This window comes from Octodon degus, unplaced genomic scaffold (genome assembly GCF_000260255.1).
Source record: "Octodon degus isolate 3935 unplaced genomic scaffold, OctDeg1.0 scaffold00047, whole genome shotgun sequence".
Classification (NCBI taxonomy): domain Eukaryota; kingdom Metazoa; phylum Chordata; class Mammalia; order Rodentia; family Octodontidae; genus Octodon; species Octodon degus.
In genome coordinates this window covers 12457637-12480158 of record NW_004524623.1, presented here as the reverse complement: position 1 = coordinate 12480158, position 22522 = coordinate 12457637, and the positions used below count along the sequence as shown (strand labels likewise).

General features: G+C 37.2%; 1 protein-coding gene and 1 long non-coding RNA gene across 2 annotated transcripts in view; one reads left to right on the top strand and one right to left on the bottom strand.

The window, feature by feature from the left end:
• Positions 1-22522, top strand: part of Kcnc2 (potassium voltage-gated channel subfamily C member 2) — a 203094-nt gene that overhangs the window by 89156 nt on the left and 91416 nt on the right. The window lies entirely within an intron of this gene.
• On the bottom strand, positions 13565-14439 carry LOC111817048. Its single transcript, XR_002821323.1, has 3 exons — positions 14428-14439; positions 14332-14339; positions 13565-13646 (listed from the first exon to the last, which is right to left on the bottom strand). It is a non-coding gene; the product is annotated as an uncharacterized LOC111817048 (long non-coding RNA).

The window sequence follows — 22522 nt, the reverse complement described above, 5'->3', positions numbered from 1 at the left end:
GCTGGTAACTTAACTGAAAAATTGCACTGAGTTGTGGGATAAAATTATTCCATTGAGATTTCTCCCAGTAGGTGACTCCTTTCATTGTGTTTGTCCTCTACATAGACGCTCATCTGTATCCTTTATCATCAAGCTAAATTTTGTTTTTTCACATTGACCTCACTGCCCATTTTAATCTTTGTTAATCTCATTCCTGAGGGCAATGTATTCATTTGTCTCTTGGTCCTCTTTGAGTTTTACCAGTTTGGGAATGACACTGTAGGTGTTTTGATTACCTGATAAAGAACTGTGTAGGAGTAGATTTATTCTCATTTATTTTCTTTATGCTTTCCAATTGATGTATTCAATTATTAATTCCAAACACTTACCAGCATTAACTACAACAAGCCAGTGGTACTGTCAGCTTCCTTCAGAAAGCCTAAGCAATTTTACTTAAAGTCCTTTTTCTCTTCTTGTCAACAGTTGGAGAACTGACCTTTTTCTCTGAAAGTGTGTGAGAAATCCTGTAATTGTCAGTTTTGCTTGGGTTTAATTTGAACTACACTTTCAACTAATGCTGTCACCTAGCTACTAATTCTGACTTTGTTAAAAATGTGGCTTTTGCCAGAACACAGTAATTATTAGTACCTCTATTCAATAATTTCCACTGTGAGTACCCATTCGTAAATCCTTGACACAAGAGCCAAACCCCAAACAAGAACTGAGACATCCTAGAAAGCAAACCATTTTTGAAATATATAGTACATTAACTAACGTAGGGCATGTGTAACATAGCCTGAATTTAGTAAGCATTATGAAAATCTTTTTGAAATGCTTGGTTATTATAAGTGAATTTTCCTTTTAATCTATCAGGGTCACTCATTGGAAATTACATATGAGAGACTTGGCTCTCTAAGATGTGATTTAAAAATATTGGGAATTCCTTGTCTATATAAGATCCACCAGAGGGATGGTTCTAAATTTTCTTACTGTACAGTACTATTTCAGCCACAAAACCCTATCCTGAACTTTCTTGCTTGTAATCATTTTATGGCTCTCCATAGCATTCAGAACAGAGTTCAAAATCTGAAGCTGAACTTAATGAGATTTTTCAACTTCTGACTCATCCTTTTGCCCTGGCCTTGTTTCAGTAACTTCCTCATCTTATAAACTCAGCTTTCGTGGCACATTACAGAGGAAGACTTTGAAGACTAATGTGCCTGGACATGATTTGTTTCGATTAGAGTTTATATAAACCTGTTTGTTATTTCTCACAGTCAAATCAATGCTGCTTATAAAATATTTAGTTATATGGAAACATTTCATTTAAGTTGTATTCTTAGCACCTGTTTTAGTGCTTAGCACATGGTAGGTATTCATAAAGCTTTCATGAATGAAGGTGTGAATGAATAAAGATGTTTCAATACTGGAAATTTATTGTCTTAAGAGACTTAAGTTTTCAAGTTAGGCTTTGCTAAATGGAAAAAAATGAGATAACGCACTAATTCAGTATTAATGTTATCGTCTTCAATGTAGCAAATATACATGTAAAATTAGTCTGTAGCACTAGACTGGACTATAAGGACAAACAATGCTACAATTTTGTGTAATTCACAAAGCATGAGGACTATGAGATGGAGAAAAGAGGTACTAAGATTATACTATTGGTTTCACAGCTCACGGGGTATCTTAAGTTCCTGGATTTCTCTCTCTCTCTCTCTCTCTCTCTCTCTCTCTCTCTCTCTCTCTCTCTCATTGGGAATTGAACTCAGGACCTTGTGCTTACCAGACAGGCCCTGTGCTGCTGACCTATATACCCTGCCCTTGCTTTCTGTTTTTATCTCTTACTGTTTTTTTTTTTGAGACAGGATCTGGCTGACCTGAAACCTAAAATTCTCCTGCCTTGAGGATTGGAGGGATTTGTTTAAAATCAAGAAAATTGAATTTTAATTATGGGGTCACTGTGAGGAACAAAGTGATATAATGTCTTTATAAATCTAAAGGGTAATACAAAAACAAGATTCTATATTTGAATTCTTGATTTCTCAGGGTATGAGTTTAGAGGAAGTGTCCAGAATTCTGATTAAGAACAAGGGAGGGAGATTGCTTTTGTCTGGAGATCCTGGCCGGTAGGCTATGTATGTGTTGTTTTGACGGCTGCACACATAAAAGAGAAGGAGTCCAGAGTTGGTGTGTGGTACCCGATAAGGATATGAATATAAAACTTACTCTACAATTCGTATATGTGTCTCCATGTATTATAATTGTTCTGGTACTTTACAAAGATGGATAATAAAACAAGAGTCATAATACAATGGCTCAAGTTTAGCTACTGCTTTCTGAAACGGAGAGGTTCAAGCGTAAACGGTTTTAGCAAACCATAAAGATGTACAAATAGGGCAGTCGAGAGACCCATCTGTTCCTGATTCTCCACTTGATTTGAATCTTCTGCTGAGAAGCTCAGCTAAGTGTTTTATGTGTACATTGAATCTATCTGCAAATAATAATAATAATAATAATAATAATGGGCTGGGGAGATGGCTCAGTGGAATAAGTGCTTCCCTGGCAAGTGCAAGGGCCTGAGTTCAATCCCCGGTTCCACCAAAAAAAAATGTATATATATATATATATATATATATAGTTGTATGGCTCTATACTCTAGATCCATTGGTCAAAATTGATTAGTGTAATTTGGCTCAAGTTCAAGACAAGAGATTATTTCTTAGAGTAATCAATTTAGAGGCACATTAATGTCCTTTGTTAATTTATTTAATAATAGTTATAAACAAATTACTTCAGGAGAATGATAGCCTCATGAATTTACCAACTGGCTTCCTTATTGTCCATCATGGTAGAACCAGTGCCAGTCTGCTAAACCTATTTGATGTTCCTTGCCATCTTGGCTACCATTTTTGCCCATGATCTTTGCTATATTTTCTTTATATCCCACTCATTTGGAATAAGAAGATAGATTAGACATGAATATGGTAAATTTCAGCAGGTAGACTGTAGACATTTTTACAGAATGTTATAATCATTAATAATAAAGTAAAATACATTGTAATTAAAAAGCTTTGTGAGCTTGATGGGAGATAGATGTTTAATCACAGCATATGGAAATTATACATATGACTCTTCTTTAATATGTAGAAAACTTTTTATATTTAAATGTTTTGCCACCTGTGTCTTGATGGATTTCTGCCAAATCATAAATCTACAAGGGATTCCCTGAGCTTATTATTTTGTCTGTGTATGATTAACTATTCAAATCATCACAGGTAGTTAGTCTTTAATAACCCGAAAAACATCTTAAATGGCCTTTCTGCCAACAGTTTGTATTGATGTTCCAGAGAATACCTGTTATTGCAATTAAAATTCTTTTTGTGCCTCATTGAAGGTATAGAACAGCTGGTTTTCTGCTATATAATAAACCATCACAGTGGTGAAGCTCAGAATCAAGTAAAGCCACAGGCTTCTAACTTAAAAAATATGATATGAAGGTACTTTGGGGTACCTAAATTCCTTGTATATAGTTGTTGAAATGTGACTAATCATGCCTTTCTTGTCTTTTGAAGCATGAAAATTGATTAAGACAGATTTTTTTTCACTTTGGCTTATATAAAATGTAAAAATGATGTGGAATAAGATTGATGACTTATTAGAAATATATAACCAAAGCCTGAATGTACAAGATCACTTTCATGTAATAAAAGTTGGAAGATTTGGGGTCTTCTGTGAATTTCATATTATTTTCCTTCAGCCAGTTTTATCCACCTGACTAGAGAAATGGAGGGCGTATGAGGATTTAGCAATAGCAGTGTTTATTGTAGTATCACTTCACTGTGTTTTGTAAGTGAATTTAGTGCTGGTTTTGAACAAATAACATTTGGAATTTCTTCCTGTTAAATTTCTTCATAGCCTGTGGACTTAGTCTTGCTGAGTCAGAAGCTTATTTTTCTTTCTGTTTGATTCTGGGCGATGCTCACTGCTTCCTGAGATTCTTAAGAGAATCAGGTCTTCAAATTTTCCACCATAGTAGAAAAGACTTAAAGGAGAGGAGGAGTTGGTTCATGTACACTCCAGAGACAGAGCTATCTTCAGACTGTGCTGGCTTGAATCTTGTTGGCCTAGAATCAAGACCTTCTAGTTTGTTTTCAGACACATTTAGGATGTTTCCTCATGAAGAAGAAGAAGGAATGTTGCTATATTGGTTTCCCTGGCACAATGAATGATTAGGGGAGAGAACCACAAGCAAAACTAAGAGTTACAGAAGGCCTGCTCAGTCCTAAAAGAGGCATTTGGGAAAGGTAGCTGCTTCCATGGTGGCTAGAGAGCAAGCTGTTTGTTTTGCTCTTCTTCTTAAGTATATTTTTAAAACATTTAATTAGACAAGAAATATTTCCTTGTATCTATTTTTGTGCTATTCAAAACAGAATTGGTTTCAAGAAATACTCTATTTAGATTTATATATTGTTGATTCTAAGCCAACTAGAATAAACTTAGTGTTTAGGCTTAAACTATGCCATAGAACTGCCTTGAAAAACAGAAAATTTGTCATTCATGTCTCTGTTGTATCCATATTCATGACAGATTTAATGACATTGCTTTCATTGTTACATAAAGTGTCACCTTAAATTCAGTTGAGAAACATTTGTCTTCCCAAAATGAACAAGACTTATGTGTCAATCTTTAACTTTTTTCTTACAAAACTTGTATTAGGTTCCCGAAGGAAGACATTCAGTGCAATGGGATTAGGAGATTTTTATAGACAATTTTAAAGGGCTCACTTTAAAAAAATATAATAGTTGATAAAATGTTCTTGCTGATTACCTAGTCAGGTTACTCTGAATTAAAGTGTCCCCTGATTGTCCAGGTGTACTGGCATGTCTGTAACCCAGCCCTCTGGAGGCAGAATGCCAAAGCTGGGCAACCCAGTGGCTTAGCAAGACCCTATCTCAAAATACAAAATGAAAAAGAATAATTAAAAAATTCTGTTTAATAAAAATGTGAGTTTCAGAGGATGGATTGTTCTGGTAAAACTCTGTGGTATGGTGTTGCCTTGTGTCCTTCAGGCCTCTTGAACCTCACTGGTATCTGCTGTTTCATTGTACAACGTTAGGAAATGTCATTTGCTAGGATAATGAATATTCCAAACATGAACCAAAAAAGAAACAGTGTTTATACTCGGCTGCTTTGATGTATTTTAATTATATTAGTCCTTTTTAGTCATTTTTGCCCTAACAGATCAACTAAGAAAATTTTGTGCTGGAAGTTTTCTATTTTGCTTACTGAAAACATACTTAATAGCTTTTGATATGCTTTGACATATTTTTCTTTGATACTGATGTCATGTGGGGGAGATGAACATTGTTTCCTTAGTTGTAAATACAGTAGTGCTTCTCAGTTCATAGGGATTACGTGAAGATTCAAGGTCATTCTGTCAGTCAGAAAGCTAGGACTTGATCTGGCTTTTGCTCTCATATCTGACCTACATGATTTAGAAAATAAACCGCTCCTCTCCACCAGGTAGGTGAGTCTGGGACTCTGTGTCTTGTGTGTGACAGAGGAATGATAGTGCCCATCTACAGGATTGCTGTGAGGCTTGGACGTCCATTTTTTTGGGTAGCTTGTCTTTCGTTATGATAGGAATAGAGCAGCTCCCATTTCTTTCCTCCTCCACATTAAAACCAATAAACCTTATGGTGTGTTGGTCTGTAGGAAGGCAGAAATGTTTCCACTGTTCTTAGAAGAGGACTCATATTTCATTGTTGGTAGTGGTTGACATTGAGGGTTTCTCAGAATGGTCTGTGTTTCCTTGCACCAAGCTCTTAAGTTTTTTGGCTGGGTCGCTGCATCATCTGCCTGTAAACACTGTCCGCGGTAGCCTCTGTAGGAGGATTCGGATCACATGCTCCACACCATCAATATTCAAGATGCTGACTGTGGGGAGTGACGTGTATTAGCTACAGAGAGGAGGGAAAGGAGAAGCTTGATAGTGTACTGTTAACACACATGCAGGGTTAAGTCTTTTGTGATTCTTACACAATGCTGGTGCATGAGAAAAGTTATTGCAATATTGAAAAGAAAATGAAAAGATGTAAACTGTTCAGAATGATAATCTCAAACTTTCTGAGTGGCAATGCGATGTAGTCTCTCTCAAGCCAGTTCCTGCATCTCTTCTTAAGTAATTCTGAGGATGAGCCACTGAATCTCTTGGAAGGGTAATTAATAATCATATGCCAAGGGATGTTTTATAAGAATTTCTCCTGGTTGCCAGCGTCTTTTATCAACTTTAGCACTCCCCTATGGCAGGGTTAGGGCATTGTTTTGATGCCTTTGGCCTTGGCTGTGGCGTCAGTCCATGTAACTGCAGAAGCTCAGAAGAGAGCCAGTCTTGAGAAAGCACTTGACACTGCAATGTTAAGTGAAATCAATGACATACACGTACTTAAATATTGCATGGTGTTTCTTATAGAAGTGCAAAATATGAATAAAAAAGAGCAAAATAAAACATAACAGGAAATAGAAGACAAACTCTTTTTAGATGGGAAGGAGATCAAGAGATGGAGGGAAGTGGTTTAAAGGGGTGAAGAGAGGGATTAAACAGAATTTAGATATATTAAGAATACGAATCAACTGCCCACAAGGAATGTGTATTACAGACACATGTGACGGGCTGGCCAAATAGCTCAGTGGATTAAAGTGCCTGCAAGCATGCACAGGGGCTGGGTGTTCGATTCCCAGTCCTGCTCTGCTGCCCTACCCCTGGGACACACTGAGATGGCAATTGAGACTGGGTGTGGTGGCGTGCGCCTGTAATCCCAGCTCTTGGGAGGCTATAAACAGACAGATTACTACAAGTCTGATCTAGTAGTGAGACCCTGAACACCCTGCAGGCCTTTCCCTAAAAATACAAATGAACAAACAACCCCAAACAAACACATGTGAATAAAAAAACTAATACAGAGAAAAAATGATGAGTGCCAGTCCCTAAGACTTAGAGATAGCATAGATGACATATGGTTCTCTTCCAGCTGCTGAAAGTACTGGCTGGACTCAAGAGGTTGCATTATAAAGAAGTGCGGGAGAGATGGCTCAGTGGTCTAAAGCACCTACTTGGAACAAGCTTGGCAAAGCACAGGGACCGCGGTTCAATCCCCTAGCACCACATGCCAGCCAGCTGCGCCCCCTGGTGGGCTGAGCTGGCCACACACACACAATAAATAAATGTTAAAAAAAAAAAAAAAAAGTGCGGGTCCATATACTCCAGCTGTAAATTCAGGTTGATTTAGAGTCTAAGGTTACAGAATGCTGGCAGGGGAGGCTACTGTGTCTGGTGGAAAGTTGAACAAGAGGCTGTCTGCCAACTATCATCACCAGTGTGCCTGGGAATCTATCATCTCTACTGCAACATAAATTAATGGTGAATATTGACAAGATGCTACTGCCATATTGTGAAATCTCTGCAACTATTAAAATGATATAGTATTTGGGGATAATTGGAAATGAGTTGTTCTGTACATCCTTTAAATGCATTTGGCTAGATTTATTAAACTAAAGCTCCTGAGAGACCTAGCCTTGTATTTTATTCATTCTGTATTTATTGCACTTAAATCTCCTGTCTTCTATTAATTATAAGTGAGACAGAGGGAATAAGCTGCTAATCCTCTGAAAGTTTTATGCAGAGCACAGTAACTATCTCATTCACCTTATGCCGGACTTGACTTTACAGTTTTATCCTAAAGAAAATTAGGGTACCTTCTTCATTCAGTTGGAAGGGTTACCTATTTCTTAAATGGAAATTTAGTGAGTTATTATTGTTCCTTGAGACATTATAATTTTTTGCATACATTATCTTAATCTATTACTCTTCACCAAAGTCTTTGCCTGAGGTTTCCGTGAGGAAATGAAAACCTCCTAATGCGGGTTTCCAGGTAGCAGTGCTGGTGGGCACACCTAATTCAAAGCCTGTGCCTGCTTTTCTGACATGAGCAAATTTCTGGGGAAAGTGTCTGTACCAAACAAGCAGTGTAGAGTGATAGGAGTAACCTTTGGATAGTTTCTAGTTCTGGGCTACTGAATAAGCTATTTGTTGTCTGAATTTTCTCAGTTTAGATTTTAACTGCCATGAAGCTATTTAACTGTATGCTGAGATAATAATTATTATTATGATCTTACATCATAAAGTGAGTTTGAGGATTATTTAAGATGTTGCATGGAAAAACATTTTAACAAATAGAAAATTGGTTTATAATATTAGTGGTCTGTAGTCCAGTACTTTTTGACTATCTCTCCTGAAGGTGAAGAACATATATGCTTCTAATAGTGATCAGATTTGGGCAAAGTCATCAAGAAACGAAAACCCGAATTTTGAAGTTATGCGTGGAGTGGCTTTAGCTGGCAGTTGCTTCATAGGGTTTTTCTTGTCTTTCTGAAAACAGCTATGAGTAGTCTCAAATCTCAGCCTTGCAGTTATGAAGTCGTGCAATTTATCTGACAGGGCCATTGAGTGAAACGGAATTGCCTTAAAGAATGTAATGGAAAAGGGTTAGAACTAACACATTCCACGTAACATTTGAAGTAATTGGTGCATTTTATTCTTTTCATTTTAGTGTCTTCCTGTTATTTAAAATTCTTACCATGTCTGGTGACCTAAAATGAATTGATCAAAAGTAAGGTGTAGGTAACATACTTTTTTTGGGTCTTTTCCTGTGTACTTTTTCTGCTTATGAATCATAAAATTCAAGGATGTCAAACTTAATGTAATCTATATTCTCTCCAATTAGGTACTTTATCTCTGACATCTAATGATGTAATATAAAAAGTGATGTAAAACAAAACATAAACTCTTTCCCAAACTACTGCACTAGTTTATTAACTGACCTATCCTTTCTACCTTCCATTTGTATAGTAGCTAGCATTATTTAAAGTTTGAATCAAACTTCACTCTTTTTTAAATCACATTTATTTTTAATGGTGTGCAATAACAAAATTTGTATTTGCTGGATACTCTGTGATGCTTGAATACCTGCATATATTGCGTATTGTTTAAATTGAGTCAAACATGTCCATCTCCTTAAACATTTATTATGTCATTAAGGTGTAAACATTCAAAATAATTTCTAGAAATATACTGTATATCATCGTTATTTGCAGTCACTTAGCTATGCAATCACTCCCGTTCTTTTTTTTAAATTTTCATTTATTTGTGTGTGTGTGTGCGCGCGCGTGTGTGTGGCCAGCTCCGCACACCAGGGGGCGGGGCTGGCTGGCCTGTGGTGCTGGGGGATTGAACCGCGGTCCCTGTGCTTTGCCAAGCTTGTTCCAAGTTAGGTGCTTTAGACCACTGAGCCATCTCACCAGCCCCTCACTCCCATTCTTAAAACTTTCTGGTGCAATTTCAATGTAACTAGAGTAAAATCTGTCATCAAGGTGGCTTCTAATGCCAGTCTTGCCTCTGTCTTCTTCCTAAAATCTGCTTTCATACAGCACACAAGACCCCTGCTCTTCCTGTGTTTCACAGGGCTGTCTCAAGTCTGGATCTTTGACTCACACCTGCCTAGAAAGCTCTTCCTCCTGATTCTTACATAGCACCCTTCTCAGCACCGAGCCTGGAACTCCAGGGTCACTATTCAGAGAAACCCTTTCCAAGTATGTTATGCAAATCAGCCTTTCCCTATGCACCACCCACATAGTACCACATTTGTTAACCTACCGTCCTATGAGTAATATCTGAAGTTGCAGTAATTGTTTTGGACGGGCTCAGTGTTAGTGGTAATGGGTTTGCATTGCCCACAGTGATATACCCTTGGGGCCTGTTGCACTGTAGGCTGTTCAGTAATGATGCTAAGTAAGCAGTGATCATTTGACAATGGACCTTGCCTAAGTCACTTGCACTCTCTGAGATTAGATTTACCTGAAGGAAATTGTAATACCTGTTGTATCTAAGTTCCAGGGATCTCATGAAGTCCTCTAAAGACTATAGCAGTTACCTTTGAAGACTTCACAGTGGGAACTGAAATGCAGGCATAAACGATCGGCATTGTGGTGCGAGGATAGTGTGTGGTGTAGGACCTATAGGATATGCATAGATGCTTGTATACATTGATCCTGGCTACAGGGTAGACCTTGGGCTTCTCCAAGTTTCATACATGTGGACAGTGATTGCATCATAAGGCTGCTATACTCACTGCTCCGTTAGCAGCTGACTTTCTCTTAGGCAGGGCCTGGCAGAGACAAAGCACTGGTGGCAGGACTGGAAAGGTGGATTTTCTTCTCGGCTCCCATATACTATAGCACTGGATATGCTAAACACTTCAAAGTGTTAATTCATGTAATTATCATTGAAAAAAACTAGTGAAGAAGATGCTATGATTTATAGATAGGTAGATCATTATAAATATAGAAGAGTATATATGTGTCTAGGTACATAGGTTTTTATTATGTTATGCATACATTTTATAAATTAAGGTGTCATTTTTTTTTCAGTTTTATTTTTCCAAATCACACACATCCTCCCTCTCTCTCTCTCTCTCTCTCTCTCTCTCTCTCTCTCTCTCTCTCTCTCTGTACCGGGGATTGAACTCAGGACATTGTGCTGGTACTGAGCTATCTCCTCAGCCCTTCTACTTCTTTACTTTGGTCACTCATATTGTTAGTTTCCTTTAAAAACTGTCCTAATACTTTTCAACCTAACCTTTAATGAAGCATAAGGAGGAAAGCCGCAGCAGGTAGTTGTGGCGTGAAAAACAGGGCCCTATTGTGAAGGCCCTTTGGACTTTCTGAGACTTTCCACGGTCCTGATATGGCATTAAAAGAAAGCCAGTGTTCTCAGTCTTTTGTGGAGAGAAGTTCTTATGTAAATTGTCCGCTCCCCTACCCGTGCCTGTAGTCAAGATAATGAAAGCCATCCAGGAGCAGACTTGGCAGTGCAGCTTGTATTTTTCCCAGATTTTCTCCTTTGTATATTTTGAAATGAGCAGGCAAATGAATTCCAAACAAAATCTTCTCAGAGCATCAGAAAGCACACAAAAAATAAAGCTTTTAAACCCAGAAACTTCTCAGTGTGTGGAGACAAATGTGTAATTAAATCTGGAAGTTATTTCCTTCTTTTTGTCTTAAAAAAATTTTTTTTTTAGATGCAATGCAAAAAAAGCTCAATTAGTGGTGATAATGAGACTCAGGGAGTAACTGTGCCCTAAACAGAAGAAAAAATGTGTTGCTGTGTGAATAGAATCCTTAGGGAGAACAATTGTAAATTGAAGGCTTTTTTTTCTTTTGCTAGCTAGGCTGGAAATTATAGTTAGAGCACATGAGATACCAGCTTTTAAAGTTAGATGGCTCCAGAAGACGGTTATCTTTGGAGGACGGTGGATCAAGGATGCTTCACCTTTGAGTGTAATTGTGGTTTGTGAGGGTAGTGTCAGTGGCCAGTGTTTTCTAAAGTACAAAGTATGGGCTGAGACTGCTAGGACAGAGAATATTAGAGACAGGGTCATCCGATAGCCCAGCCTTTCCAGCGTTACCGTTTTGTTCCACTTTTAAATGTCTTTTTGTTATCTAGTGATTTCAATATTGAGATGGATCATCTCTTGTCATTTATTCCCAGGGCTCTATTTGGTTACTTTCGAATGTTGGATTGCTTTTGCCCTAGTATTCTCTTGTAGAATGTGTACATTCAGTCAGTTCCCTCAGAACATTCACTTTATTTGAATCTGGATAATCAAATCAAGCTATGTGAATTGGAAGAATTAACAGCAGTGAATTTTTAGTGGCTGCCTTTATAGGTCTTGTTTTTGGAATCTAATAATTTTTCCTTTAACTTTATTGCTGTTATTACTTTTGCAATGGGCAATTCCAACAATATCAGTAGGAAAACATTTCCTCCTGATAATGTCCTTGTGACAGGGACTGTGAGGACTCCTGTGTGCTAAGCTGTCCCTTTAGTTCTTTGTACATGCCTTTGAAACATGTAAATTCAGATTGTGCAGCTGGCTCTGGCATTCACTGTCCAATGACCAGAAATGGTGGCACTGAACTATATTAAGCTCCCTGTGTAAAGTTACAATCTCTTGAACTTTGGATTCTGCAAAATGCATACAATATTTTTTTATTCATCAAAGTAGAATTAGATGGGTTCATGATGAAAACCTATCACTTTAAATTACCTAAAGTACAAGGTTCTTGAGCAGGGCAGTCACTTAACATTTATTCAGCACTGTGCCGGGCACTGCAGGGAGCACAGGAGAAAATAAACTGCTATTGCTCTTCTCAAAGAACATATAATTTTCTTGGGTAGATTAAACCGATACATTGAAAACAGGGAGCACAAACCTGAGTTTGAGGTATGCACAATATTGTAAGTATATTTACTATTTTTTCTGCAGAGAGTATCCAAAGTTCCCATTAGATTTACAAATAATTTGTTTAAAATGGAGATGAAAAAATTTCACAAGTACAGACATACATTAGTACCATGATTATCATTCCAAGTATACTAGAATTTTGGAGGAGAGACATCAGTGTGACCTGCATTAATGTAGAAAAGCACTGTGGCATGTTGGGACCTAAAGAATCTGATATGCAGAGAAGAGGAGCAGCGTTCCAAGCAGAAGCCATGCAGGTCATCTAGTTCTCAGACACAGGACGTGGGACAAATTGAATTTTTCAAGTGTAGAAGCGAAAGTAAATATGTAAAGAAAGAAGGTGTAATACGTAAACTTCAGGTTATGACGGCATAGACAGCTAAGTCGGACACAAGTTAATATGCAGCCAGAATGGCATGCATTGTTCAAGGAAGTCTGCACCAAAGGTGAGGCTCACCAAGACTGTAGTAAGAGGCAAGTCTGAAGAAAGCTGGGCATCAGCATGGAGACTCAGGAGCAAGCCTGGGAGCTTTCTAAGAGATAGACACTAACTTGAAATTGGATGGTAATAAGCACCACCTGGTCCAGTGAGCCTGCTAAGCATCAGATGGTGAGTGGGGAGTGGGTGACCAGGACATCTGGACCCACCCTTCTCCTGGAATGCCTGTGTTCTTTCCATACAGCCTTTCTACGGGAGTCAGTTGCCTACTGGGTCAATGTTAGCCAAGAGTCTATACTTGTAATCTTGTTGGTTGATTGCAGTACAAACGATGTGGTACCCGTGTGATGTTGTTGTTATACAAAGTCCCCTTGAGAAAGAGTCTCAATGGACAGCCACTCAGGATTTCTACTGGAAATTTTGGAGAATTCTTCGTTTTCTTATTTCCAGTAAAACTCTGACTTCCTCCTTTGGTTGGCAACTTCCTTCATTGATATCGTGAGACAGTGAACTCAGTACACCTGGCACCTAATGGGTTGGGAGTTATTTTCCCCATCACAATATGCAACGAGATGCAGATTTTAGTTCTTCTCTTTCAGAAACCCAATTCTTTCACCTTAAAAATCAAATAATAGCATGTCACATCATGAGTTTGAGATCAGATAATGAGTGGAAGTCTATTGGAGAAATCCTGGTTCATGGGAGAAATTTTGTAAAGGTCGCTTCCCATTTAAATTCTAGGTGCAGTGATATTTGTTACAGACCACAGTACATGGGATGGTTTATCTTAGGTTTTAACAGCTGCATTTTGTCTTTGGAGGCTTTTAAAAAGAAAACCGAATTAGGTCCACTTCAAAGTCCACCTCTAATAAAAGGTCAATATTTTTTTTTGTTTTTACTTGTCTTTTTGTTTTTGTTATCCAAACACATTTTTTAAAATGTATAGTTCTGTGTTCCCATGATTCAAATATCAAAAAGGAAGATTCTTCCACTAAATTGCCTTTGTATTACGAGAATGTATTAGTAAAAAAATAACAAAATATATACTGTATAAAAAGTAAAAAAAAAAAAAAAAAAAAAAAAAAGAAACGTAGAAGTCAAGTGCTGACTGGAACTTTTGGAGAAAGATTAATGGAAACTTGCAAAGAAGAGATTGGACTTCAAGGGGTAGTAGAAGAGTTTGAGGACCTTTCACGTTCTTTAACAAGGGAAGAACGTGAGTGATCTTGCCACAGCCTCACGCTCTTTGCATATGTGTGGAGGAAGGCCCAGTTCCTCACGTCACTCAGCCTGCAACTTAGTCATCCCTACTTTAGGGTGCAGTTCTTGTAACTGACTTCTTTAGCATTTCCTGCTTTGCTTTACTTTCCTTACAGCAGCAGAACGTTAGTGGAGCAGCCCGTAAGGGTCTATTTCACTCACCACTCTGTCTCTGCTTAGAAGACAGTGGCATCTCTTAGATATTTAGCACTTATTACGCTAACTGGCATTTATTAGATATTTAACATTTATTTGATGAATAAATAAGTAATGCCTACAATTTTTGACTGATTTTTCTAGAGGATACAAAAAATGGGGAGGGTGAAATCTGGAAACTGTGCTAAATTTCATTTGAATTGTGGGATTTTTTATTTAGGTTTTGACTTTTATTAAAATATAGCTGTCTATAACTGCTTTTAAATTTCTAAACCAGGTCTGGGGATATAGCACAAGTGCCTGACTGGCAAGCTCAAGGTCCTAAGTTTGATTCCTGGTATCCCACAAACAAATAAAGTCTAACCCTCAAACTGAAAATTATTCTTATTTTGGTTGGTTACTTTATATATTATTTCATTAGTTTTTGAGAATCAATCTCCTTAAATTCAATATTTCTTTGAGTAAAACTTGAGTACAAATTACCTATATTTTGTGACCTTTTGGTCTTTTGAGACAGGGTCTTGCTTTGAAGTTCAGGCTGGCCTTGAACTCACTTTGCAGCCCCAGTTGGCCTGGTACTGGCAACAGTCCTCCTGCCTTACCCTTCTCAGTGCTGGGGTTACAGGTGTGTGCCGCCACATTTGTCCTTGCCTTGTAAACTTCAAAATCCATGGTCTATAAAATTAAACTTTCATGTGTATGCATTTCCTTATGTAAGGAAACATAGGTGTATATTATAAATAATTATAATTAAGCTGAATTCTTTTTTGAGGGGAGGAAATTAACAAAGGTTGTTATATTGCATATTGCTATCTTCAAAGTAGTTAGATCACCAGATACAGGCATGCAAAATGGATCAATTGGGACATTAACTGATCCTTTTAATAAACCAATAGAAATTATTAGTACAATTGTCTTAGCTATCTTGTGCATATATACATATCTTATTTTCCTTTCCTTATTTTCTTTTTTCCTCCTCTCCCTGTTTTTTTTTTTCTTTTGAGCAGTGTCTTTCCCTTCCAAAATATGTATTATACCATTTGGATCTCATTTACTCTTTCAGTTTCTTACATTAGGGAGACAATACAACCTCGACACGTGTATGTCTCATTTATATCACCAATGAGTATGGTCTCTGGTTACATCCATTTACCTATGAAAGCCTCAAGTTTATGTTTCTTACAGCTGAGCAGCACTCCACAGAAATACCACATCTTTTTTATTCATTCCTCCTTTGATGGGCATTTGGGTTGTTTCCAAGATTTAGTTATAACAAATTGTGCTGCTATAAATGTGGGTGCACATGTATTGCTGTGATATAAAGTTCTCCGTTCTTCTGGAAAAATACCCAGAAGGGGAATAGCTGGGTTGAATGGGACCTCTAATCCTATTTTTTTTTTTTTTTTTTTTTTTGGGAAATCTCCACATTGATTTCCAAAATGCTTGCAGTCTACATACCACCAGAAGTGGAGAAGTTTCTTTTTACCCACAGCCTTGCCAGTATTTGTTATTGGCTGATTGACTGATGATAGCCATTATTTCTAGGGTAAGGTAGAATCTCGGAATTATTTTAATTTGCATTTCTTGAAGACCAATGATATTTAACATTTTTTCCTATGTTTATGTGCCATTTATATTTCTCTCTGAGAAGTATTTATTCATCTCAGGTGCCAATTTTTGGGTTGGATCTTTGAGTTTTGGGAGCCTGATTTTTTTTTTCAATTTTTTATATGTTCTAGATAGAGCTCCTTTGGTTGAGGGACATCTGGCTGAATTTTTTCCCAGTTTGTGGGTTTTCTTTTTACTTTATTGGTGATTTCTTTTGATGTGCAAAAATTTTTCAATAAAATGAGATTCTGTTGTTGATTCTTTGAAGTATTTGCTGTATAGTTTGGTTTTTGTTTGTGAACTCTCTGCCTTCCCCTTATGTCAAGATTTCTACCTACTTTCTCTTCTAGTAGATTTATTGTTTTTGTTTCAATATTTAGATCTTTGATTCCTTTTTACTTTAGTTTAGTCCTTGCTCAAAAGCTAAATTTTGTTGTTTGCAAAGAAGTCTTTCTTTTTTTTTAAATCCTGCCTCAGGTTTATTTGTACAAAGAGCACAGGAGGATACCAGCTCCTCACAGATGGCAACTCAAGGGTCACACCACTCCTTCTGTTTTCACAAAAGATAAGAGGCTTTTACTGTGGAGCCTTCACAGGGCCTGGGCATTTTTGGGATCCTGGGCCGAAGCAGAAGATGGAGCCTCAGCCTTGTCAGAAGGCTGGGCCTTTGGCTGGCAAAATTTGTGACCCTTGGCAATGCAGGCATGGATGCACTTCCCAAGCTTGGGGTAGGCAATATAGGCAAGTTGAATGAGCCTTCAGTTTATTCCCTTTGGGATGATCTTGGGCTTGACTTCTTTGGGCTTGACGAGGGCCTTGGTAGCCTTGGAGCGTGCACTCATGGCCTTGGCATTGTTAGCCTGCATCTTCTTGAAGCCCTTCTTGTTGTGCTTCTTGGCAAAATGCATCTTTCTAAGGAACTTGGAATCTATCCCTTTCAGAGATTCGTGTCCTTGTGACCAAGATTTTTTGATGGCATTTCTGTGCCATTTTGGGACTGGTTGTGCATGGTGTGGTTCTTGGGTTTGGCCATAACTGCACTGTAAACCACAGCTGCCAAGTGGCTAGAAAGAAATCTCTCTCCTAAGACATTTTAAATGACCAGAAGCTCAGTATGTGAACTCCCACACAGGAGTCTTACAACGTAGGACAGGAAGCACCATTGCCTTATGGATATGGATGAGACTGGACTTCAGAATCAAAATATGAAATAGGTTCAAGGTGCTTTTTCCCACCTCTCCACTAGCATATTATGAATTTGCAAAAATTGGTTTCTTTAGCTGACTGTGTCTCATATGCAGTGGGCAGCCGTGTGTACTTTGCTAGTGTCAACTCCATGTGAAGAGAGGGTGGGATGACATTTGGAGCTGCTGAGGAGGAGTCTGTGCTACAGGGTGGGGGAGCTCACAGGCTGGATCTTTCTGGCAGAGGATGGAGTTACTCCTTTATTCCTACAAGTCCAAAGTGCAAGAATGTTTTGGGAGATCATACTGAAGTAAATTATCTTTTATCTTTGAAAATTACAGAAGGAAATATTGGTTTAAAGTTGTAACAGAAGATATACATCCAAATGACTGATATATTTGAATCAAGGTTAGAAATTGATCTTTTATAAGATAATGTTGAGGTCTTTTATGATGAAACTTAAGTTTGTTCACCTTACTGGTCAAAATTTCTTGAGAAGAACATTTTAATTAATATCCCTATGATTATATTGAAGCATTTAAATTTGTCAAATAATAGGCAGGCTTACTCTGTTCACTTTGAACACTCCACATGTTAAAATGTTGGTAGATAAATACTTAAAAGCATCATTTTTTAAAATAAAATTATTCCTGCTTTTAGTTTCTTCTGACATACCTTGGGTTACTTCTGGCATATCTTCTCAGGGAAATTGTAGACTGAGTTCTGGTGACTTATTTGCTGAACTACATCTATTCTGATTTGTGTACTTTTGAGAATTTTCTATAGCATTCCAATTTCATGTCATTTTAATGTCAGGGCAATGCTGATTAGCAAGAAAAAATGGAATCTTTGCATATTATGGATATTTGTTAGTGCTTATCTTTCACATTTTCAACTTTTTAGTTTTGAAACTAAAAACTTTTAATGGTGACTTTTAATCAGTATTCATCCATTCTATAATTATAATTAATCCCAAAGTAATGTAGTTAACATTTCTATTCAACTGTTGGTCTCTATGTGCTAAGTGGATTCTATGTATTCTGATGTGTTGATCTGTCTTCGTACACTTGTGTTGGGTGTCTCTCTGGGGAATAATGCTTCTTACTGAACTTGAGACTTGCATTTATCAACTTGGTTTGTTTTGATTTTACAGACATATCAAGAAAATTGTGATAATTTTCAGTTAAGGGATTGAAAATGAAAACACTGGATCAGAAAGACATGCCAACAAGAGAAATAGAAAAGAAGGAACATGGTAGACATTTTAGATGAGATAGAATAAAAACGAAGCCTCCAGACTTGAAGTGGTACAAAAAATACAGTTAAACGACAATTGTGGGAAGAGTTAACTGAAAAACACACAAATTATGAAATATTTTTAAACATACTTTTGGTTCTTGGAAGTCCTATGAAACTAAATGTAATCTGTTTTGTTGTTATCAAGGAGGACTTATTTTTTGACTTAGTTCCAAAATGTACTTCAATGGAACTACATTTCTTTTCTTTTTTAAAAATAATTTTATTGAGAAACAGATAGCAATGAGACAGTTGCAAAACTTAGTAGGAGAGTTAGATCAGTAGGAGAGTTTCAATAATTAATACATTGCATATTGTTATCTTCTTAGTGGTTATTCATAGTACAAGATGCTGGCAAGATATCCTGTCCAAACACTATTAGTACAAATCTTTCTTCTCATTGAATTAAGAGAAAGTAGCTGTATATCTATCCTAACTACTTTGTATGTACAGATACAAAATGGTCCTTCATTTATATCCCCTTTTTTGTTTGGTTTTGTCAGAGAAGAGTATTCCTTTGTCATTTAAATATTGTAGGTGCTTGACTTCAGCAAAATAATCCAATACAGTACAGTAGTCCATAATAGTAGTGGGTCATCCGCAGGACTGGCAATGTCAGAAGTTGTTGACCTGAGCCCTTTACAGCCCAGCATATCAACATGGATTCACCCCTTATACTTTGTTTTTTTACCTTTCTGCTGAATGGTTAAGACCAAGGCAAAGCAAGACCTATATAACAAGAAATGTAACTTTTGTTTCTGATGAGGTCACTCAAATTCCCTCAGGATTTATCCTGAAACCCTGTACAGCAGTTTGTAGATCCTTTGTCAGTGTCAGCCATGTGGATGAGTCATGGCCATTGCTTGATCAGTTTGCTCTCTGTGAAAGCCTGAGAGAATGTTTTGTCCCCATGTGACTCTCCTTAGGCACACTCTTCATCATCGATCACATTCCTCCGTGGCCCCATAATTTTCTTGATCAGAAAATTTGAGACGCAACTGAGTTACATGATGTTGCTGTATAGGTTCTCCTATGTCCTGAATTTTCACTGACCTTGGAAGGCTAGGGCCAAATGTTGGCTGTCCTTGCAGCCCTTCTTTTCTCTAATTGTTGGTCTGCAAACTTAGGTTGTTAACCCTCTGGAAGAGAAGCTTATCATTACCCTACAACATATGCAGTTAGGTTTAACCTCACTATCTGTCTGAATATCAAACATCTTAGGCATAACATGAAACAGGTATTTTTCATCAAGTATTGATATGTTAAACTTTAAGTCCCTACAGAATATGAAGAAAAAAATATTTTAAAAAATATGAATAAACAATTACATATTTTTACACAGAAATTTAGAAATCTAACTATATACAGCATTGTAGCAGAACAGTCCTGTGACTTTTTTTTCTTGTCTCTTTTTTCATTTATTACCCTTTTTTTAAAAAACAAACATTTACTTGAGAGACAGTATAGCAATAATTGGTATGTCATGACAAACAGTATGCATTTAGAAGACCAAAATGACAGGCATTCCAAGCATGACCCTACTATTACACATTGCCATCTTCAGTGCAGTTGCTTAGTTCAGAGGTATCAGCGTATATAGTTAGTCAGAGTGAAAATACTATCAAGTAACTGCTAGTTTCAAAAACCTGCTGATGTTTCTCAGGATCATTGCCTTTCCCATCTTGTGAGTATAAATGTATGCCAAAATCCTCAATAAAATCCTAGCAAATAGAATACAGCAAATCATCAAGAAGATCATACACCATGACCAGGTAGGATTGATCCCAGGGATGCAAGGATGGTTCAATATTCGAAAATCTATCAATGTAATACACTATGTCAATAGAGCGAAAATTAAAAACCACATGATCATCTCCATTGATGCAGAAAAGGCTTTTGACAAAGTCCAACACTCATTCATGTTCAAAGTCCTACAGAAAATTGGAATAGATGGCCTCTACTTCAATCTGGTAAAAGCCATTTATGAAAACCCAACAGCTAACATAATCCTAAATGGGGAAAAACTGAAATCTTTTACTCTTAGATCGGGTACAAGACAAGGATGTCCTCTCTCACCACTCCTATTCAATATAGTTCTGGAATCCTTAGCTACAGCCATTAGACAAGAGAAAGAAATAAAAGGAATAAGAATAGGCAAAGAAGAAGTTAAATTATCTTTATTTGCAGATGACATGATACTTTACTTAGAAGACCCAAAAAACTCCACCAAGAAGCTACTAGAATTAATACAAAAATTCAGTAGCATAGCAGGTTATAAAGTCAATACCCAAAAGTCAATAGCATTCCTCTACACAGACAACAAACACACTGAGAGGGAAATTATAGAAACAATACGTTTTACAATAGCACCGAGGAAAATGAAATACCTTGGAATTAACCTAACTAAAGAAGTCAAAGATCTTTTCAATGAAAATTACAGTACTCTTAAAAAAGAGATCCTAGAGGATTTCAGAAAATGGAAAGATAGCCCCTGTAATTTTCCCCAGCTTTTCTCCTTGCCCTCTCTTCGTTGTCTAATCCTCAAGTTCTCTTGACAAAAAAAGACTGATTTGTGAATTATGAATGTTTCCAAAACAGTAGACTTGGTTAACATTTAAGAAATCTTAAAAAATCTTCTTTAGTGGCTTAGTTTTTGGTGTATTTCTCACATATAAAAAGGTACATTTTAATGAATTTAACCAAAGGCAAATTATACCAAATCTTTTGTTTTTTAATATGTTTTCTAAATATTGGTTAGTTACATAAGTTAATGGAAATGGGTGGAGTATTCACTGTCTAGTCTTTAAATACCAAACTGTCTGAAAATCGTAAATTTTTCTCCATACCACTGCTGGCATACCTTGTTGGGGAGATTAATTAATTAGTTAATTAATTATTATTTTTTTCTTTTTTTGATACTGGGGATTGAACTCAGGACCTTGCATTTGCCAGGTACTTATGGCACTGAGCTATATCCCCAGCGCTGTTGGGGGAAATTTAAAAATGAAATCACTGCTGTTTATGCTGAAATATTGTGCAAAGCATCACTTTTCTGGCTTACAGCAGAGGGTGAAAAAAATGTCCTTTAGACCAGGGTTTCTTCCAGAGGTGTTTCATTGGAGCCATGAGCTTTTGTCTGCTAGGAAGGTGCTGATGGAATTTTAAAATTTTTCTTTCTGTTACCAAGTTATGTTGCATATAGCAAAACAATACAAAGAGACAAAATTGGCTAAATATTTCTGAAAGAACTGGAAAATGTGGCTATCCTCAGTCCACGCTCCGCCACGGCAGTGCTTGCAGGGAGGTGGGGGTCTTTTCCACCAGTCTCTGTTCCAGTTATCCACAGTGCAGTCCCTGTGACTGTTCACATACACCTGTCCTGGGGCACTTAATGTCAATTACACAATCTCTCAGGCTTAGGAGTTTGTGTCCCTTTGTAATGTGCTATGATAACATTGGTGAATTATGACTATGATTATCTAAGAATTTCAAGGACTATGTTATTACTTTTAATGTATTTGGTACAGGGTCTCACTACACAGCTCAGACTTTTTTTTTTTTTTTTTGGGTGGAACCGGGATTGAACCCAGACCCTTGTGCTTGCCAGGGAAGCACTTATCCACTGAGCCATCTCCCCGGCCCCCACAGCTCGGATCCTAGCAATCCTGTTTTCAGCCTCCCCAGTGCTGGGATTACAGGTGTGTGCCACCAGCCATGTCTTGGTGGCCCGCTCAGCAGTGCCTGGGGGTGGAGCCAGCATGGCATGTGGTGCCTGGGATCGAACCCCAGTCGCCGTGCTTACCTGAGCAGGTGGTTAGTCTGCTGAGCTATCTCATGGGCCCTAAGCACCATATTATTATGAATGTGTTATGAGAATTGGTTCTAAAATATAATCTCTAGATGCTAATTATAAACATAACAGGAATTAAACATTAAATGGTGTTTGGGAAAGTAGAAATCCCTTTCAAAATTGTATATATTTCTTGTTTTTAATATTTATCTTTATTTTCAAATTATTTTTAATCTTAGTTTTTTGTGATGGACACTAAGCTTCATATTTAACTTATTAACAATTCTGTACAAGTCTATAGCTTTTCTGCATAGTGTATCTGTAGCTCGCTCTTTCTTTCTTCTTTCTTTCTTCTTTCTTTCTTCTTTCTTTCTTTCTTTCTTTCTTTCTTTCTTTCTTTCTTTCTTTCTTTCTTTCTTTCTTTCTTTCTTTCTTCTTTCTTTT